Below are 21,633 nucleotides of genomic sequence, written 5' to 3'. Positions count from 1 at the left end.
ACAGTGTAAAAATCATGTTTTCAATAAAGACAAAGAAAAACTATGACTCTTACCTCTTGAAGAGGTGCTATCATTCCCGGATAACTCCCATGCTCCACTGCTCCCAGGTTTTTCATTGTCATATGCCTTTGTGGTGGCCAGGAGAATGCTCCTTGTAGATCTCGCCTATAAAAATTTTGTAACTTAATTTTTACAATATCCTGTTATACATAGTTATTAATAATGAACAACAATGTTCGCTAATGACTGATTACGATAATCGTGTTGCATTCATTTCCCTTATGCACCTTAACGCACAGGCGCACCATTTCTCCCCACTAATACTAGCAGCAAATATGTTAGCAGCAGATGGCCATATCATTAGTCTTGGACTGACTTGTTTGGTGTGCGCAAAAGGAAATATTTCGCTTTCGGAGAACAAGAAAAATGCGTTTATTTGTGTGACGCTTATTAATTTGTGCAGTTAGTCAGTGCCTGGTAAGTTCAAGTTCAAGAAAAAACATTAATTTTTATTAAAATGTTCTATTATTTTATGTTAATGATTACTCAGTTATCTCAGCCCATTGTATTCAGCATGTCTCTATCAAAATCAAGTGGTAGTAAAAATAAATGAAAAATTGCTGACGAACATCAAAGTTTCCAAGAAAAGTGGGAGTTGGAGTATTTTTGCTGTGAAGTAAAAAATAAAATAATCTGCTTGATATGATATAATGCTATTAGTGTACCAAAGTTATACATTGGAAATTGAAGCTTTTGTTTTTTTGCGGCCCACATAAACTTAAACCTTGTTTATTTGGCCCGTGTTAGCGTTTGAGTTTGACATGCTTGCTTTAGATACAGGCACGGACAGGAAGAGTAAATATCAGAAGGATAGAAAGTCGAATAGGAAAAAGACAGGCATACAAATCTTTATTGAGTTCAGAACCTTCCTCACCATGGGGCAGGATGTCAGGTTTGACAAGCAGTCTCATGTTCATTGACTTTTTAAAGGCAAAAGTAGAAAGATTAGAGAATTCAAGTGGATAGTAGCAGCTCTTGGAATGAAGGCACTTAAACATCCAGCTTTGTTGGCTTCGTGTAAGTACAGAAGTGGGAGGTTATTGGACAGAGCATGTCAAAAGCTAAATTTCACAACACGCCTCTGAGAAGGACAATGGACGTGAATGTCTATTCCTGAGGATCGGCCGCATTCTCTGGAGCACTCGCAAGATACAGATTTCGTTCCTCTTTCATGAAAGGTGAAGACAATTTTACCAGTTTGTAACCTGACAAAAGAAAATGTATCTGTTACCTATTGCTGCCTAGCAAATGACCCCAAAATGTAGAGACTTAACGACAACATGTTTGATCTCTCAGTTTCTGTGGGTCAGGACTCTGGCGCAACTTAGCTGGTCCCCTGGCTCAGGGTCTGTCATAGACTGTGATCAAGGTGTCATCTGGGCTGCTGCCATTTCGAAACTCCACTGGGAAAGATCCACTTCCATGTGGTCATTGGCGAGATCCAGTCCGCGGTGAGCGCTGCACTGAGGGTCTCTGTTTCTCACTGGCTGTTGGCGGGAGGCTGTTCTCACCTTGCCAGGTGAGTGAGTCTCTCCATAGGGAAGCTCATAGTAGGTGGCATCGGAGTTCATCAGAGTGAGCAAGTGAGAAGGCCAGAGAGAGGATGCACATAAGATAGGAGGCAGAGTCTTTTGTAACCTCAGCTTGGAAAGGATACCACCATCCCCGTTTGCCATATTATATTTGTTAGAAGCCAGTTGCTAGGTAGGATTAGAAGGGTGTGCAGACCAAGAGGAAGGGACCATTTGGGAGCCATTTCAGAAGCTGCCTGCCATGCAAAACCTACCTTAAAATACACTTGACTTGCGGGCACTCTAGAAGAATGACATGCAAGGACCAAGATGAAAGGACACTTCCCAGGCATGAACCTTTACAGGGCTTTGTTGGCTTTTGCTGAGGAGGAATGATTGGTGAGCATTCAGAGTACCAGGCAAACTTCTCCACGGAACTACTAATGGCAACAGAAACTTACAAACATAGAAATGAGTCTCAGAGCAGTCGGTGGCAAAGAGAAAATTTCCTTAAGTTTTACGTTTTGTCAAGAAAGTTCTCATGAATTTTGTATTCTAGGCCATTGTATATGTGTTTGTTTGAATATAAAAGTAGACAAACTAGTACTTATCACGGAGCAAAATTGATTTCCAAGTCAAGGCAGCATGTGGATTTAGTTTGAAGAGACTAAGATTTCAGCACCAGCAATTCCCTTTCCCTGGGTCATCTCTGCTGAGTCATCGGTGCCCACTTCCTCTGTGACATGGAGACGTTGACTGCTATCATCTGCTAAGAGGGAAAAAATGAGAGATTTTGCAACATCTGTTTGTTTTCTGTTCTTTAGGCATCCAGCCGCCCTGTTCACTCATCCTCGTGTGGCCCCCACTCCAGCCATGTTAAACACGCCCTTGCTCTTCCTAGGGCTTATGTGGCTCCTTCTCGCCTCAGGTCACGTGAATGTGTAGCTCTCTCAGCCTGGGCTGTCTTTTCCTGCCCAATTTCCCTCTCTGATTCCTCTTACCCTTTCCTGTTCCCCTTTGGGAGTGGGTGATCTTAGAGAAACAGCGACACTTCACTGAGTTAAGGGCTGTCTGGCTCTATGTTCCCATGGCCACCCTTGTGTACCCTCATTTGAGTGTTCAGACAAGTAAAACTACAGTGACCATCTGATATTCAACATTTCCTCCTCTGTGTGTGAGCTTAAGGACAAACACTGACTTTCCTCCTTTATACCCAACTCTGGGCATCAAGTCCCCACTGTTGGGTGTGTAGTAGATGTTCAAAAAAAATGACTGTCGACTAAAGCAGTCTTAGAACCTCTTTATACTCTTGTAATTTATTGAGAACTCTGAAGAGCTTTTGCTTATGTGCTTTATAGCTCTTGATATGTACTATACTAGAAATTAAAACGGAAAAAAACATACCTATCAAAATCTTTATTAACTCATTTAAAAATAACAGCAAACCCATTATGTGTTAACTAAAATAATATCTGGAGTGAAAACAGGGAAAATGGGGACATCTGTAATTCTGACAACAATAAAAACAAACAAACATATTTTCTAAAACAAAGGACCCGTTTAGTCAGAAGAGTGGTATTGCTTTGCATTTTTTTGCAAATCTCTTTAATGTCTCGCTTAATAGAAGTCTGCTTCTGTGTTTAGTCTGTTGTGAAGTGTTGTTTTGGTTGAAGTATAGAAAGAAGGTCTGGCCTTGCACAGCTCTGTAGCTGCAAAAGGCAAGAGTATTTTAATAGCCTTCTTAGGTAATTGTGGATATTCTTCTTTGGTACTATACCAACATTTGCTAGTTTTAATTTCTTAAAGATTATTTGTAGCGTGGAATCTATAACCATATCAATTAACTTTTCATACCCTGTTGCGCTAAATTCCATGGGCATTTTTTGCAATTTGAGTGGATCTTTTACCCATGCATGATTTTGTAACATCGTGGAAAAGATTGCTTCACTGAGGTTGTGCATACCTTCCAAATAGTTACACATTTCATTATTCAATATTAAAAAATCACATTTGTCAAAATCACCACTGTCTCATCAGGAAAGTCCTTAAGCACTGGGCAACTCTCAAGCTCATAGCAGTGGATACAGAATATCTGCCACTGGGAGACAGATGGTGCTCGAGATAGAAATTAAGCTGAACTATCGACAGTAAGATTGTATTTCTCCCTTACAGGAATTTTGGACTGAGATTTTCCTTGCTATAGCAGTTTTACAGATGAGCAAACTGAACCTTCGAGATAGCTGAATGGCTTGGCTGGGATTGACACACCAGAGCCTGGTTCCTAAGCTCTGCAATTTTGTCCCCCAGAGGAGTAAACTCAAGGCTGGAGGTCTATTCGGTTTCCAAGGCCACATGACCCTTTGGGGTGGACTTAGAGATGGAACAATATCTCTTGACTTTCTCAGCCTGTGCTCTTTTCTATGACAATGGAATTCTGTATTTTGAAGGAATGTGGTGCATTCCTACAGTGAATTCTGTTATATGTAAATTTCTATTGCCTTCCCCAAAGACCATGGGAAAGGCCTGTTGATCAAACCTGGATTTTTTAAATCCTGGCTTAGCAAATGACTAACTTTTACACCTTGGAAAAGTGACTTAACCTTCCATCTGCCTTTTTTTCCTATAAACTGGAGCTCATAATAGTTGCCTGCCCACAGCTCAAGTGTGTGCTATGCATAGTGACTTCCTTCCAAAGACTACAATATGGAAAAGGAGGAAAAAGAGGAGTTGCACAGTGGAGAAGCCTGACAGCCACTACCTCAGCCAGGTGATCCAGGTCAACATCGTCAATGAGAAGTCGATTTTTAAAAAATATATATATTTTATTGATTTTTTTACAGAGAGGAAGGGAGAGGGATAGAGAGCCAGAAACATCGATGAGAGAGAAACATCACTATAACACGGAAACATCAGCTGCCTCCTGCACACCCCCCACTGGGGATGCGCCCACAACCAAGATACATGCCCTTGACCGGAATCGAACCCAGGACCCTTGAGTCCGCAGGCTGATGCTCTATCCACTGAGCCAAACCGGTTAGGGCGAGAAGTCGATTTGATAAAGGAACCCCTGCTAGGTTGTGCTGAACATAGCCTTTGACTTCTGTGGTCTTTCATCCCCAAACTTATAACCCCAGTCTGATCATGAGAAAAGCACCAGCAAAATATTAATTTGGATGGACAAAATTCCTGAGCAGTTTTCTTCAAAACTATCAAGGTCCCCCAAGACAAGAAAAGTCTGGGGAACTGTCACAGCCAAGAGGAGCCTAAGGAGACATGAGGACTAAAAGTAATATGGCATCCTGGGTGGGATTCTATGACAAGAAAAAATAGCATTAGGGGAAAACTAAGGCCGTCTGAGCAGAGATGGACTTCAGTTAATAAAAATGTAACAATATTTGGTCACTAACTGTAACAAAGTACCATACTAATGTAAGATGTTAATAATGGAAAACTGGATGTGGGAACTCTCCAAACCAGTGGTTCTCAACCTGTGGGTCGCGACCCCTTTGGGGGGTCGAATGACCCTTTCACAGGGGTCGCCTAAGACCATCGGAAAACACATATATAATTACATATTGTTTTTGTGATTAATCACTATGCTTTAATTATGTTCAATTTGTAACAATGAAATTGGGGGTCACCACAACATGAGGAGCTGTATTAAAGGGTCGCAGCATTAGGAAGGTTGAAAACCACTGCTCTAAACCAACTTTGCAATTCTCTATAAATTTAAAACTATCATGAAATTTAAAAAAATGCATGTAAAAAAGGAGAAAATAAGGGATATCGGTATGTAAGTGATAAAATAACATTGGAGGTAACAAGGTGGTATCCTTGAATGTGCTTTATTTCATTAAAAGGAAATGAATTCTCAAACAGTTTTTTATTGCGGTAAGATGCACATAAAATTGATCATAACATTTTTAAGTGGACCGTTTAGTGGTATAAAATACATTTCATAATGGCGTGCAACTATCACCATTATCTCTGGAACACGTTTGTCTTGTAAAACTGAAACTATACTCATTAAACAGTAAATTCCCATTCCCTCCTCCCCTGCCCCTGGCAATCATGTCCCACTCTCTGTGTCTATACTCTCTAAGTACCTCAGTAAGTGAAGGCATACAGTAATTGTCCTTTGGTGTCTGTCTTTTTTTACTTAGTGTAGTGTCCTCCAAGTTCATCTATCTTGTAGCATATGTCAGGATTTCCTTCCTTCTTAAGGCTGAATAATACTTGGGAATGTGCATGCCTGAAGCCAGGTTACTCTTATGTTCCATAACTATGTTGCTTGCAGGGCTGTTCTATACATACTACATTGTATGTATAGACCACATTTTGCTTACCCATCCACCCATCCATTGGTGGGCATTTAGGGTTGCTTCCACATATTAGCTCTAATGAATAACACTGCTATGGCCCAGCTGGTGTGGTTCAGTGGTTGAGCATTGACCTACGAACCAGGAGGTCACGGTTCGATTCCCTGTCAGGGCACATGCCCGGGTTGTAGGCTCGATCTCCAGTGTGGGGTGTGCAGGAGGCAGCCCACCAATGATTCTCTCTCATCATGGATGTTTCTATCACTCTCTCCTCCCTTCCTCTCTGAAATCAATAAAAATATATTTTAAAAAATACTGCTATAAAGATGGGTGTACAAAACAGTCTCTGAGACAGTCTCTGTTTGGGTGTACAAAACAGAACTTTTCAGTTCTTTGGGGGTATTTACCCAGATGTAGGATTGTTGGATCAGATAGCATTCCTATTTTTACAATTTGAGGAACTGCCATGTTGTTTTCCATAGTGGCTGTATCACTTTACATCCCCACCAACAATCCCAGTTGCTCCACTCGTTGCCATGTTATCTTCTTGTTTGTTTGTTTGTTTTTAATAGTAGCAAACCTAATGGGTATGAGGTGGTATCTCATTGTGATTTTCTTCTCCCAAATGGTTAGTGATGTTGAGCATCTTTTCATGCACTTTTTGGCCATTTTCACATCTTCTTTGGAGAGATTGCTCACATTTTTTACCCATTTTTGGATTGGGTTGTTTTTTTGTTGTCCAGTTTTAAGAATTCTTTATATATTCTGGATATGAATCCCTTATCAGATATATGATTTGCAAGTGTTTTCTCCTTTACTGTGAGTTGCCTTTTTACTCTGTTATTAGTGCCTTTTGATGCACAAAAGTTTTAAATTTTCATAAAGTCCAATTTGTCTATTTTTGTTTTGTGGCTTTGGTGTTATAGCCAAGAAAGCATTGCCAAACCCAATGTTTGAAGTTTTTGCTGTGTGTTTTCTTCTAAGAGTTTTATACTTTTGGGTCTTATATTTAGGACTTTGATCCATTTTGAGTTAATTTACGTGCATTCAAACTTAATGTTAATTATTTTTAGTAACAAAGCACTGGCAAAATACCTGTGGGTTGAGAAAGCTGAGTTTTAACTGCTGAGGTTGATAGTGCCTCTAAAAGGGTTTTTGGCATCTCAGCGTTCTCTATGCAGATCAGCAGAGAGTGCCCAACACTCTTTCCTGAATTTAATCCCTATCTATGATATTCAATGCCAGTTGTAGCCAGACTTAGCTGATCATTAGCATCACAAGAACACAAACATTTTAAAAAGACATTTTTTCAGAAATCTAGAATAATATACACCCAAATGTTAACAGTGTCAGAAGGATGGTTCTATTATCTTCTTAGTGGTTATTTGCATTCTCTAAACTAATTTTTCTTCATTATGTAATAACTTTTAAAAATTGAAAATGTTTCATTGTCCAAAATATTACATATTGCAAAATATTACAACACTAGAGGCCCAGTGCACAACAATCGTGCACTCAGGGGGGGTCCCTCAGCCCGGCCTGCACCCTCTCACAGTCCGGGAGCCCTGGGGAGTGGTCCTAAGCCAGCAGGCAGACATCCTTAGCGCTGCCTACCGCAGAGGCTGGAGAGGTTCCCACCACTGCTGCTGTGCTCGCCAGCTGTGAGCCCGGCTTCTGGCTGAGCAGCGCTCCCCCTGTGGGAGCACACTGACCACCAGGGGGCAGCTCCTACATTGAGCATCATTCCACTGTTTGGTTCATTTGCATATTAGCCTTTTATTATATAGAATTCCAAAACACAATTTTAACATTTAGTTAATAGAAATATCTTAATGCAATCTTTTACATTTCTTATGCAGACTATCTTTGAACTCAAGTATATATTTTGTACTTACAGCATATCTCATTTTGCACCAACCATATTTCAAGTGCTCAGTAGCCACAGATGTAGTTCTGTGTCATCACTTAGTAAAAGAAAGAGGACTCTCTCTCTCTCTCTCACATACACACACATACACGATCATGAACTCTGAATTTTTTAATGAATAAATTTAGATGAATAAAGGAATTACCTTGTCCTTATTGTTCTCTCTCTTCATTATGAATGTCTTGGAGGGCCATGCCAGCTCACAGACAGGGCTTTCTCAATTAGACACAGTGGAGTAAGTGGAATTATACAGTGGGGTCTGGGACAGCCAACCCCACACCTGAGTTGACTTCTTCCTTCCCTCATTGAATAGGCATCATTGAGAGCCTACCTTGTGCCAAGCTCTGCTGGGTGCTGGGGTTACAATGGTGAGAGTGGAAAACAGGTGGGTCCTCTGACTTCATGGAGCTTCCAGTCTACACAACTGGAAAGTTACTGACAAAAGTGAGTGCTCTGCAGTGGTGTACTAAGGGTGGGGTAGGTGGAAGCAATGAGGGACTGTGTCGAGAATTTAAAAACAATAATAAAGTTGACGGGAAGTAGATCTGCTTTTTATTATCACCATGTGCCTGCAATCCTGAACCATGTCAGTGATAAAATATTCCTCATATGAAGACTTTGAAGCACTCAGATTCCTGTGCCTTCCTCTAGCCCACTAAGTTCAGATCTTCAGGGGGTTGCTCAGGTCTCTGAATGTTCAAGGAACTACTCAGATGCTGTGGTCTGAATTATTTCCTCCTCCACTCCCCCTCAAATTCATATGTTGAAGCCTCAACCCCCAATGTGATGGTAGTTGGAGAATGGGCTTTTCGGTGGCAATAAGGTTTAGATGAGGGCATGGGGGTGAGGCCCTCATGATGGGATTAGTGCCCTTATAAGAAGGGGCACCAGAGAGCTTATGAGATAGTTGCTACTTATGAGCCAAGAAGAGAGGCCTCAGAATGGAACCTACTTACTGGCACCTTGATCTTGGACTGCCCAGGCTCCAGAACGGTGAGAAAACAAATGCCTGTTATGTAAGCCCCTGTATATGGTATTTGGTGTGGCAGCCTGAGGTGAATAAAGACAGCAGGGGAGTCTGAAGTTCATCCAGGTTTGAGCACTCTTGATCTAGACCAGGAATCATCCGTAGAGTTCTGCCATGCTGTTTGGGAAGGACTTGGAGTCCCCGAAGGACCAGGTACGCTATCTAATTGATCAGTGATGTTTGCCAAGAACGACAGGCTGAAGGTGTGGGGTCAGGGGCTGGGGGGAACGTGTCTCCCGTGTATTTGTCATCCCTGTAATTCTTTAAAGTTCCGACAGCTTCTGTTCTTATTTCCTTGAGTTCTCTTAGTTTCCTTCCTGGCATCATAGTTTTCATAACAATTTAAGCAAATCCTCAGAGGACTTTACTGCCTTCCCCTGACTCACTCATGCTTCTTGGATTTCAAAAAACAGATGTGGAAGAGCCAAGACTCACTGTCTATGTTTGCCCATTGGGTTTTTCCTTTTGGCTCACCCAGTGTTTTCCATTTCTTGTCTTCAGAGTTCTGGAACAAGCTTGGGATCAATTCATTAGTCATGTGTTCAGCATTAAAACAAAAAGAATCTCTGGCATTGGAAAGAAAAGGAGACAATTAAAATGTAACAGTGCCTTCCTTATCTTTGTCATTTATTCGGCTATTATTTGTGAGCACCTTCAAGGAGTCAGTCCCTATGCTGCTGGGCATGTGAGAGACAAAGCTAAATGGAAAAGAAAGCCTTGGCTCTTGGGAAGCTCCAGCTCAAACCCGAGAGTCAGATGCCTATTGGTTAATACAATGCCTGAAGTGCTCTGCTGGAAGGGGCCGAGGGAACGCAAAGGGGAACCCATTTCTGACTGGAGGGGATGATGGAGGGTTTTCATGAAATGATAAAATCATGAAACAAATAAATACTGATCCCCTCCTGTGTGTCCAGCTGTGACCCAGGCATTTGGGATACCTCAGTGAAAAAAAGATTACTGCTCTCATATAGCTTACTAGAGGCCTGGTGCACATATTTGTGCATGGGTGGGGTCCCTCTGGGTGGCCTGCGAGGATCAGGCCAAAACCCGCAGTCCAACGCTGCCTGTAGCTCCTACCTGCCGCTCCTGCTTATCCTGGTCCCACTGTGCCTGCCACTGGCTTATGCCCAGTCAGTCCTGATTAAGAGAGGCTCACACTGCCACAGCAGCACTCGCCAGCTGTGAGCCCTGCGTCTGGTGCCCTCCTGAGGGGAGTGGCCTGCAGGATCCGGCTGAAACCGGCTCTCCAGCATCTCCCGAGGGGTCCCAGATTGCAACAGGGCGCAGGCCAGGCCGCGAGTCCCCACCGGTCCACGATCAGGCTGGGGAGGGACCACAGGAGGGCTCCAGGGCATGTCCGGCCCTTCTCACTCAGTCCCGATAAGCTGACCCCAGCAGCAAGCTAACCTTACTGGTCAGAGTGTCTGCTTCCTGGTGGTCAGTGCACATCATAGCGAACAGCCTTAGCATATCATTAGCATATTTTGATGCTAAAAAACCACTAGTCTTTCCTTAAGAAATCCATTTATTCGTCCCATAGAACCTTTTCTCCCCCTTCCGGTCACCGGACGACAGGACACTTAGCATATTAGGCTTTTATTATATAGGATAGTGTAACAAGGGGACACACTTGATCGAGGCATCAGATCAGGACCAGCGTATCCAATTTATTAGCTGGTAAGATGGTGTGAGAGACTGTGGTTTGGACTTGTGGCTGGATTCAGATACTCCTCTTTCCCTATCCCCATCTTCAGGAGAGATGAAACCTGTCTCATCTTGCCCAGCCTGAGGACAAACCTTAAGACGGGACTCCCTGGGCCCTGACCCTGACCCTGACCCTGACCCTGACATACTTACCACAGGGAAGGAGGGAGGGGTTGAGGGAGGGTCAGCTTAGCCTGAAAGAGAGAACTTTTCTTAATCTTGATATTCAAAGGGACTCCTTTACACTAGGAGGGAGTGTAGGAATTGGAGGTGGTGGTGGTGATGGGGAATGCGATGGTGAGAATGACAGAAGTTCCTGCTATAGGGACCTGGAGGAAAGCAAGGAGAGGAGAAGGGAGCCTCCTATTTAGATCTGGAAAAAGTGAAGAGAGAAGGAATTTGATGATGAGGAGTTATTCACCAGGCAGATAAGAAAAGAGGGGGTTTCAGTTCAAGGAATACATATGCTGCTGAAGCATAGGCTCTGCAAACAAAGTCCCTGTAATGTTGGTACTTTTATCCTCATTATATAGATGAGGAAAAGGCACTGGCCATCTCTTGTACTCACGTCCTCTTGGGCCCACCATTTATTCCAGCCATTGCTGCAGCAACCAGGTGGGCATCGGTGTAGCCTACCTGAGCACACCTTGTCTAGGTTGCTCCTCATTTCCCTCACTTTCCACTGTTGGAGAAGAAACTTTTTTTCTCTGCCCTCTTAGGTTCTGTTCTGGGGACCTGCAAATTAAACTGACAAAGACAGATGGACAGGAGCAGAAGTTTATTTGCATATGGAAGTTAACAAAGGAAGTTAGTAGCTAATATACCTAACTTTGTAGGGGAAAGGGAAGGGGGAGAAAAAGTTCTATGGGAAGAATAAATAGATTTCTTAAGGAAAGACTAGTGGGTTTTTAGGAGAAGAGATGGGAGATCAGAGTGTTTGTGATAATGTTTGTTTAGGCAGGGACGTGTGGTCTTTCTGTCTTCTTTTTGGCCACGAAACTGCCCCAGAGAGGGGCTTAATGATAGCCTCATTTCCCAGAAGTTGCTGCTTTTAATTAAATAGGGGAAACACTGAGAAGGCTTCTTTATGCATCTGTTGATTCTCAGTTGCTTTCACCTCAAAATAATCCTATGCCAAAGTGGCCTATTTTAAGGTGGCATATTCAGATCCCCTTCACTGCCTCAGGACTTCTCTCACACGGCTGTATGGGCCGTCTGCAGGAAGCCACTGGACACTTATGCATGCAGGATGTGGGAGTGGACGATGCATGAGTGAACAATGGGACCTGTCTCAAACTGCCCCCTGTTTAGTCCCTTGGGCATTCCTCAGAGCCCCCAGAAGGTCCCTGTACTATAGCCCTTGTCATAGCTTTTTCTCTTTTCCTGTTTTACTTCTTTTAGTTCCTCATCCTTTTCCTAGGTCATTTCCCAAAGTTCCTCATCCTTTTCCTAGGTCATTTCCCAAAATGCCTGCATAAAAGCCTTTGGCCAGGCTCTGCTTTCTGTGGGATGTGAGGGTGCCAAGATGCCAGAGATAATGTAAGGTGGAAAAGGAATTCAGAGCTGAGCTTCACTCAAAAAAACAAGACCTTTCTTCCTCCTGCTATGGGATCCGGCTTCTCTGTATGCTTTTCGTTGCCACACTATGCATGCATTCACTGTTTGAGTCCTCTAGGCCCACAGCTAAAATAAAAGAGGAGAGGAAAAGAATAAGATGGATTGTAAAGTTTGAAAACATGAAACTTACATCTGGTTTCTTTGGAATTTTGAAAGTCATTGGCATCGACGATTAAGTTGGGAAAGTTTTAAAGTTTTTTAAAATACTGGTTTTGGAATGATTTCCTTAAAATTATTTGATTTGGGACCTATTTTATGTGGTTTTCATAACATATAAGTGGTTTTTTAAGACAGTGCAAGCCTGTTTGGTTTCAAACTGTTGCGTGTTTTTTTTTAAACAGACCACGTTAGCCAAATATTTTTGTAATGTTTTTATACTATTTAAAAAATAAAAGAATTTTTAATCCAAACAGTTTAAAACTCTTTAGGAACCAATGTATCTGAGTACTGAGATTTCTGGATTAGTGTCACACTATTGAACTTCAAAACATTTAGTCGAAATAGCTTGGATCCGAGACAGATTTCATAGCTGGATATTTTCAAAATGGCTCGTCTAGATAACACGCAGTGATATATGGACCATTTTATTGTCTCAAAACATTGGTTTCCCCTCATATTAGTATGAGCCTAAGCAATAACTTCACATTATTGCAAAATCAGCTACATATTTTTTAATTAAAACATCTGTGCAATCTGCAAATGGATTGAAATGTTTTCTTTATCAATAATATGGAAACTATTTTGCAAAACTTGCAACCCAGCCTCCTCTTGCCCTCTGATTGGGTTATGACGTGTAGGGTGTACATTACTGGATATAACCAGTGCTTTGTGGATTGCCCTGTGCTTATTCTTTTACTCAGATTACTTGTTATTCTCACAACACTGTTATTATCCCTTTAATAAATAACACCCCGGGTCAAAAAAAGGTTTTAAGTGACTTGCCTACTGTCTTAAAGTTTAACTGAAGGGCACAACAAGTTTTAGGCCTCATCTCTTTGGCTCCATATCTCAAGCTCATAACCATGGTAGTTCTGTTTTATACCCAGTATTCAAAATATGAACTTCCTGAACCACTCTATCATGTCTATATTTCCCTCTTTTTAGTCTCTTTGCAGTAGATCTCAACTAAAGAATTGCCATGTACCTGCAATCAGTTGCCAGATAGACTATAAGTAATTCACCATCCTATATAATAAAAGGCTAATATGCAAATTGTCCGAATGGCAGAACAACCAGTCGCTATGATGCGCACTGACCACCACAGGGCAGATGCTCAATGCAGGAGCTGCCCCCTGTTGGTCAGTGCACTCCCACAGGGGAGCGCCACTCAGCCAGAAGCCCTGAGCTGGTCTCACGACTGGTGAGCGCAGCGGTGGTGGCAGGAGCCTCTCTCGCCTCTGTGGCAGTCGGACATCCCCCGAGAGCTCCTGGACTGCGAGAGGGTGCAGGTCAGGTCAGGCTGAAGGAGCCCTTTCCCCACCCCCAGTGCACAAATTTCGTGCACTGGGCCTCTAGTCAATAATAAATGCTGATATGAGTAATAATGATTTATGTTGAGATGTTAGAGTAGATTTGGGACTCTCTGTAAAGTAGTATCACTCCCACAGATTTCAGTGGGGACAAGGAGGAAAAGGTACAATTGAAGAACAAGAAATTCCATAATCTAGGTGAAGTAGCATCATGAGCATCCTTCATGGTGAGTGTGGTCCTTGGCAGAGAATTGAACATTCTTTTTATAGGTGGGTACTCTAAGCTTAGGCTGTAACCAAAGGAGAATAATTTTGAGGCATATTGCTACCTGGGAGACAGGATTGGAAGGGTGAGGGTTAGTTAGAAGTTTTGGGAAGGTGATGGTAGGGGGGAAAGGAGGTGCCACTTTTGCATAGTAACAGAAAGGACTATGTCTTCTATGTGTGAGAGATAGTCTCATAAATAGAGAATTTTATGGAAAAATGAAATATTTCTTTGATGGGATGACTATACTGACTCTGAAATTGATGTTTGTCTTTGAGTGGGTGTGCTTGATTTCAACAGTTAAGAGCTGGACAATAAAACATTATGAGGTATGTCGTCTGTGGTAGGCAGTTAGACAGACATGAGCAGAGCAAGGATGATGGGCCAGGTATGGAAGGTCATCAAGGTAGAAAGCCCCAAGTACCTAGCAATGGGCAAAACTAGGAAAACAAGGACCTCACCCTGAGGGTAATCTTCCTACACTAGCATGTCACTGGTCATGTGGTTTAAGCCCCTGACCTTTCATATCACTGGGTTCAGACCCTCCCCTGACCTTTCTTCCCCTGGCATGTCACTGGTCATGTGGTAGATCCCCTTGGAGAAGGAACATGGGACTCCCATACGGGCTCTTAGGAGTAACCCCTAAAGATAATGACCCCCTACCCTGGTGCTGACCAATCAGTGGAGACCACCACCCTGGGAAGCTGATGAATATTTTGTTGAGATCGTCCCCTGGGACCTAAAATTTCCACCCTTAAAAGGCCTTAGGATGGAGGACCCAGTGTTTTGTCTGTCTATCTATCTATCTATCTATCTATCTATCATCTATCATCAATCATCTATCTATCTCCACTCCCCCATGCCTTTTCCTTCCCCATTTTCTTCCCCCGAGGTGAATTACCTTTACCTTTCTCTCTTTTTCCTAAGCTCCAAGGGCCCTTCTGTTGTAACTTGTTTCCTGAATCCATTTTTTTTAATGCTTGTAACTTGCTTGTAATAAGTTTGTTTATCTAAACTTATTTTTTCTACTGCTCCTTCTACCTTTGTGACTTTCTACTAATAAATAAATTTTTGCTTGCATTTGAGTCTTGGCTCTGAATTCTTTCTTAGCCATAGCCAGAACTCAAGTACCAAGGTTGCTGAACTGAGATCCATTCCTGTGCCATATTTGCCACCAACATCTCTAACTTACATTCATAGACACATTCGAAAAGTATTAACCACAATGTTTTGTGGGCATTGGGGTGCCTAAGCACAGGGTTGAATCTTGCTGGAGCTCTCTTGGACTAGGGTAGGGTTGTGCCAAAGGTTGTTGCAGAAGTTTATGGGAGAGACTAACGGGACGTGCTTTCATGGACCAGATGACCAGAAAGCAAGACTGGGGATGGCCGTGGGCTCGTTCATAGCACACTCCCTAAAGGGCTTAGAGACAGGCCACTCCAGAAAAGCATTTGTTTTTTCATGAATCATTTGGCCCTTGTACATTAGAAAAAAAAATGTTCTGGCTCCCAAATTGAGCCCTAATTAAAATAATTTGTCATGGACAGATACATATAACTGTGGTTAGGGCTCATCTCCCAGAATTAAACCATTCTGACCTGGTATAAACCTGTTAAATTAAGTGAAGAATTAAGACAATTATACAAATAATTTAGTCTTTGAATATAGTTTTCCCTGAAAAATTCATCTAATTAAGGCAAAGGATTACTTTTTTACTTGACTTTTCCCCCAAACTGCTCTTGGGTTGTGTTCATAAAGCTATTCTGTGGAAGGAAATGCTCCTGGGAGGGGAGGGGTGGTCTAGACTCTTGTGTAGTGGGAAAATGACAACAAATAGAATGGTTGGCTGCATTTCTGCATCCCAGGGGAGGAGCTATTTCACAGGAAATCATCCTGATTAGCCTTTGGCTTGAGAAAGGTGTGACACCCCCTCCCAACACTGAACTTAGAATTTGGATGGGCGAGGCTAAGTAAATTGCTCTAGAGTTACAATCATAAGAAATAGGGTTTGGGAAGCTGATCTCTGGAGCAGAATGAAGATCTCCTTAAGGAGAAGGGCCCAAAGATGAAGGAAACGGGAATTCCTCTAGGCAGTGGTTCTCAACCTTCAGGCCCTTTAAATACAGTTTCTCATGTTGTGACCCAACCATAAAATTATTTTCGTTGCTACTTCATAACTGTAATGTTGCTACTGTTATGAATCGTAATGTAAATATCTGATATGCAGGATGGTCTTAGGCGACCCCGGTGAAAGGGTCTTTCGACCACCAAAGGGGTCTCGACCCACAGGTTGAGAACCGCTGCCTAGAGGAATCCCCCCAGGCAGTGGGTGACTGGCAGATTTTAGGGGAGAAATGACACATAGTAATTTTTGACAATGTATGATCATATATGCTGTTGTGTAGGAAATATAGAGAACAAAGCCCAACAATATAAAGGATATAGGATAAATCTGAAATGTTGATTTGGGAGCCAAGCTGCCTTTGTTTATTTAAACTTCAGGCCCAATGCTTCCTGGCTGCATGATCTTGGGCAGGAGAGTTCCTTAACCTCTCTGTGCTCTGTGTTCCCAGCTACAGAAGCAGAACAGTGATGTTCCTGCCTCACAGAGCTGTTGAGGGAAACTCAGTTGAGTTAACATCTGAAAAGGGTTGGGAACAGTATTTAGTCCCTAGTAAGCACTAAATAAGCATCATATTTATATTATTATTAAACTAGAGGCCTGGTGCACGAATTTGTGCACGAATTTGTGTACAGGTGGAGTCCCTCAGCCTGGCTGGCAATCAGGGCCGATTGGCCGGAGTGGGGTGGTGTGGAGGGGAGGGCAGCCCCTGAGGAGGGGCTGCAGGAGGTTGGTCAGCCAGCTGGGGGGAGGGACCGCGGGAGGTTGGCTGTGGGAGCACACTGACCACCAGGGGGCAGCTCCTGCATTGAGCATCTGCCCCCCAGTAGTCAGTGCACATCATAGCAACCAGTTGACCGGTCGTTTGGTCATTCGGTCACTTAGGCTTTTATATATACAGATATTTCAGAGATGCTTCTCTTAACCCCACTTTGTCCACCAGCTGCTGGTCTGTTTCTTTGGTCCCTTTTGCAGCAAAACACACACAGCACTGTCTCTAATTCCTTTCCTCACATTGACTTTCAAACCAGTGTTTCCCAAGCTTTCTTTTTCCATTATTGTCCTACTAAGTAAACTTTTTTGGCCTCTTTTTATTTTTAAAAAATATGTTTTTATTGATTTCAGAGAGGAAGGGAGAGGGAGAGAGAGAAATATCAATGATGAAAGAGAGAATCATTGATTGGCTGCCTCTTGCATGCCCTCTACTGGGGATTGAGCTCACCACCTGGGCATGTGCCCTGACTGGGAATCGAACCATGACCTCCTGGTTCATAGGTTGATGCTCAACCTCTGAGCCACACTGGCTGCGCTGGCCTCTTTCTAAATGGCCACCCGTCACCCATGACATTTTAATACCACAGATGTACTGTATAATTGTTTATGTACTATATATTTATCTATGCTTTAATCATTCAAAGAGCAAGATTTTTTCATTCCCCGTGAATATATTTTCCCCCTCCCTTGGGAGTATTTATCACCCCCACTGAGAATGCATATTTTACATCTATTCCAGCCCCTCTTTTGCCTTCACTACAAAATAATGATTGAGTTCAAGGTCAGGTCACTGACCTCCATGTTGCTAAATCTGTGGTCAGTGCTCAGTTCCCATCTTACTGGACCTCTCACCAGCATTTGCCACAGCTGATCACTCCCTCCTCCTTGGTGCAGTTTCTTCAGTTGGCTTGTGGCACACCCTATTTTCTTGGTTTTTCTCCTACTCACTGGTTGCTCCTTCCCAGGTCCTTGCTGGTTTCTCTCTTTTTGCCTTCCTCTGAATATTGGAGGATCCCAGGGCTGTGTTTATTTTGCCTCCCCTTGGCAAAATAGATTCATGAGGAGTGTGGTTTCTGTCTGTTTTGTTCACTGATGTATCCCAAGTATCTAGAACAATGCTTGGCACACATTAGGTGCTTCAGCAGAAGTTGTTGAATGAATGAGGGTCTCCCTATCACCTCTGACTCCAGGTCCTTCTGTGTAGTTTATGCATCCAAGGATGTTCCAGTCAAATACAAATATGAGATGAAAATTATATAATCTTATTCATTAATGTCACCCCTGTAAATTTAATTTTACAAAAAGAAAATAAAATTTAAGCCAGTTCTTATATCCTGCTATGCTATAATTCTGTTGCTTACAAACTTCACACGATGTTAGTGGTACTTGGGAGGACAGAAGGAATGGAGTGTTCAGAGTGTGGCAAGTGGGACAGAGAGGTGACAAGAATCAAAGGAGGCGAGTCATGGAATGGAGAAAATTAATTCAATAGAAAAACAAAATCAGGGTAAGAGGTAACGAGAAGAAACATAGGTTGCCAAAGAATCCTTGGCATCATTTGAGTACTAGCATATATCCTGGCTGCCTGTGCACTCACTGTTCTATTTAAATGATAAATGAAAGAGCCACCATCCCCTAAGGTTGGAAGACTCGGGGATAACTAGACAGCAGATGTCTTGGTGAGAATTGAAGAATTGCCCTCATTCTTCATGTCATTATGTTGATGTAAATATAACCAGGGGCAAGCTCTCAAATAACTGGTCTTTAGTTTCTATTTTCTCTTTTTTTAAGTTGCTTTTATTAGAGGATCTCAGTTCTGTGGCCAAATGTGTGGGTGGAGGAGATGGGAGCCTGGGGGGCTAGTTAAAATTCTTCGGGGTCTTGTCCTGCTGGTACCGAGCTAGGCTCCACTCCCCCCTACCTCTCGGTGCAGTGGTTGAAAACGCGAGGACTCAGCCTGCAAGGCAGGGCCGGCCTTCCCCGTTGATTTTTTTCAGCCGCTCAAGTACGTTTCCTTCTGTCTGAAATGCCTGGGATTGCAGGTCTGGAACATGTATTAGTGGAGTCATGTCTGAGGAGAAAAGGACGATAACATGGAAACACTGACTGCTATGGCAACAGTTGAAATAATAAACAACTTCTCCCCCTAGGAAAATCATAGTTTGGCCTTGTGGCCACGTTAAGAAGGGAAATAAGTTTTGCCCAAGTTAGATCTTGTGTTAGGCTTGATTTTTTTTCTCCTGGATTTAAGAGATTTGCTAAGTGCTTTGTTGGGCAAATAGAGGCAATTATACGTCTTTTAAAACCTCATACGCCTTTCCAGAAAATATGTTAAATCAAAGTAACTCAGACATATGATTTGAAAACTTAAAATCACCCCTCCCTTTCTCCTTCTCACTCCTTTGGAGAAACAAGTACTATATGAAGTCATAAATTCCTATATACATACATACAAATGTATTGCTAATTGGTTTGGTTTTTTGGTTTATTTATTATTGAGCAGGTGAGACTTGGTTCAATTTTCTGTAATTGCTTGCTTCAGATGTCCTTATTGATACCCCTTTCAATCCCTTGAAGGCATCTCCGATGACCTCATCGCTTTTTGATCACTGGCAGATATTAAAAAATCCAGTCCAATATAAATTAAAACTTTAGTCTTTCATCTAATTCAAAGTTTCTTTCGCCACCACCCCTGACCCGGCTCAATGCTGACCTGTCGGGAAGGAAAGGTGGTGGTGGTGATATGATCTGCTCTTTCAAACTTCTTGCACCCCAATGTCCTTGGTGGTTTTTGGCTCCTCCAGTGTGGGGACGAGGGAGTTAGAAGAAAAAGACAGTCGTATTTGCCTGCCATTGTTGTAACCCTGTGGCAGATGTCCAAGTCTTGGTTCTTCACAGACCTCATGACCCTCCTTCCATAAAAAAACCAGTCTCCTGTTTACCGTTTGATGAATTTATTGCTCCCAAACCTGGGCCCTTCCCCTGAGCCTCTCAGCCCCACTCATCATTTGTTTGGCCCAGCACTTTCCTCAGATTTGGCAAGAAGGGCATCAGCCCTGGACCTCACCCTTTAGAGCAGGGGTCCTCAAACTTTTTAAACAGGGGGCCAGTTCACTGTCCCTCAGACCGTTGGAGGGCCGGACTATAGTTTTAAAAAAAACTAGTCGGCTGCTAAGCAACAGGCAGCGGAGGCAAAAACACCCGGCGGGCCAGATAAATGTTTTCGGCGGGCCGAATGTGGCCCGCGGGCCGTAGTTTGAGGACCCCTGCTTTAGAGGACCCCACGCTCACCCTTGGGATCTAAAGTTCTTCAGCCGGGGGAGAAATCACCAGATCCAGGAGGAGGTTCCCACCTGAAGCTCAAGCAGCAATTGTAGACCTCATTTTGGGTAATGGGACCCCAGAATTCCTTGCCCGAATGGTATCAAATGCACTTCCAGGGCCTTTGCAGGACCTTCTTTTCCAGGTTCACGAGGCCCAGGAAGTGGCCAAGGGATGCTGCTTGCCAGGAATGTGGATGGAACTCGTGTGTATGTGTGTGTGTGTGTGTGTGTGTGTGTGTGTGTGTGTGTGTGTGTGTGTGTTTTGGAGGTGGAACCCAGAGTGGGAAGTGAAGGGAAGCTTGGCAGGGTCAACTCTCACATGCTTTGCATTCAGGAGCGAACGCAAGGATCACCTATTTCTCAGGTCATGATGAAAAAAATATTTGTCAAGGTAAGATGATAGAACATCTTTATTTAGCTTAATTTAAAATATCACAGGTAGCTTCAGGCAGCCTCCCCGCTCTTACTCTTTTCCGGGCCGGAGGTAGGGTTTCTATCTCCCTGTCTATACTTCTCATACTTGGAGGGCTACCTTTTAGATGATCCCAGAACACCCTCTGCTGTACTCAGCTAGCAACACCTGGTGGTGGGCTTGGGACTTGTTCCCAGGACGCATTACATTGAAGGATGAGATGTAACTGTTTCTCCTGGCAGATAAATCCAGATTCTGTGAGGGCTTCTCTTGGGGAGGGGAGGAGAAACATGACTGAGTCCCATTCCAAAGATCTAACGGCTCGCCACCTTTTCTTACATGACCTGGAGGTGGGCGAGGGGGAGTGACAGTGAAGGGCCTCTTTGGGTACCGCATAGTAAGACCTGTTTGGGTGTGTCTGGAACTTCTATTTAGAATGTGTGATGCCCGCCACCTAGTTGTTTTCAACGTTGGGCTTTAGCAGACTTCAAAGGCAATAGAAAAAGTCCCTCCTAGTACTCTGTTACACATACATTATCTACTCATGATAGTCCTAAACTTGGCTTTTGCGTTTGGATGATAGTTTATACATTTCTTCAACAGCACCATAACATTTTATATGGTCCATGCGGCTGTAACACAGTTTATTTAACCCTTCTCAGACGACAGTTGTTTATGTGGGCTTTTGATCTTACAGTGCTGCAGTGAAGAATCCTTTAACAAATATTCTGTGCCCTTATGTAAATATTCCTAGAAGTGTGATGGCTGACCAAAGGGTCCATGCATTTTGATAGGAAGCATATATTTTGTGTTTTAATAGGGCGACCAAATCACCCTTCAAAAATTGTAGCAATTTATGCTCCTACTAAAAGAATCTGGGCCAGGGGCTCCATGTTTTAGTCACTATTCTTTCCAGTACGTGTCAGTGTCACCTTCTGGAGTGAACAGGCGAACCCAGGGCTTTCCCTGGCCCTCAGTATCTATGATGGATGCTCGCAGGACTGAAGTGCCCTCTCTGAAGAGTGAAGTTCCACAGCGATTGCCCCATAACTTGGCACATACTATCCTATTCTTTCATGTTCTAAATCTCAACCTGTTTCTTA

The sequence above is a fragment of the Myotis lucifugus genome, unplaced genomic scaffold, assembly GCF_000147115.1.
Source record: "Myotis lucifugus unplaced genomic scaffold, Myoluc2.0 scaffold_502, whole genome shotgun sequence".
NCBI lineage: Eukaryota > Metazoa > Chordata > Mammalia > Chiroptera > Vespertilionidae > Myotis > Myotis lucifugus.
This window is presented reverse-complemented; position numbering follows the sequence as displayed.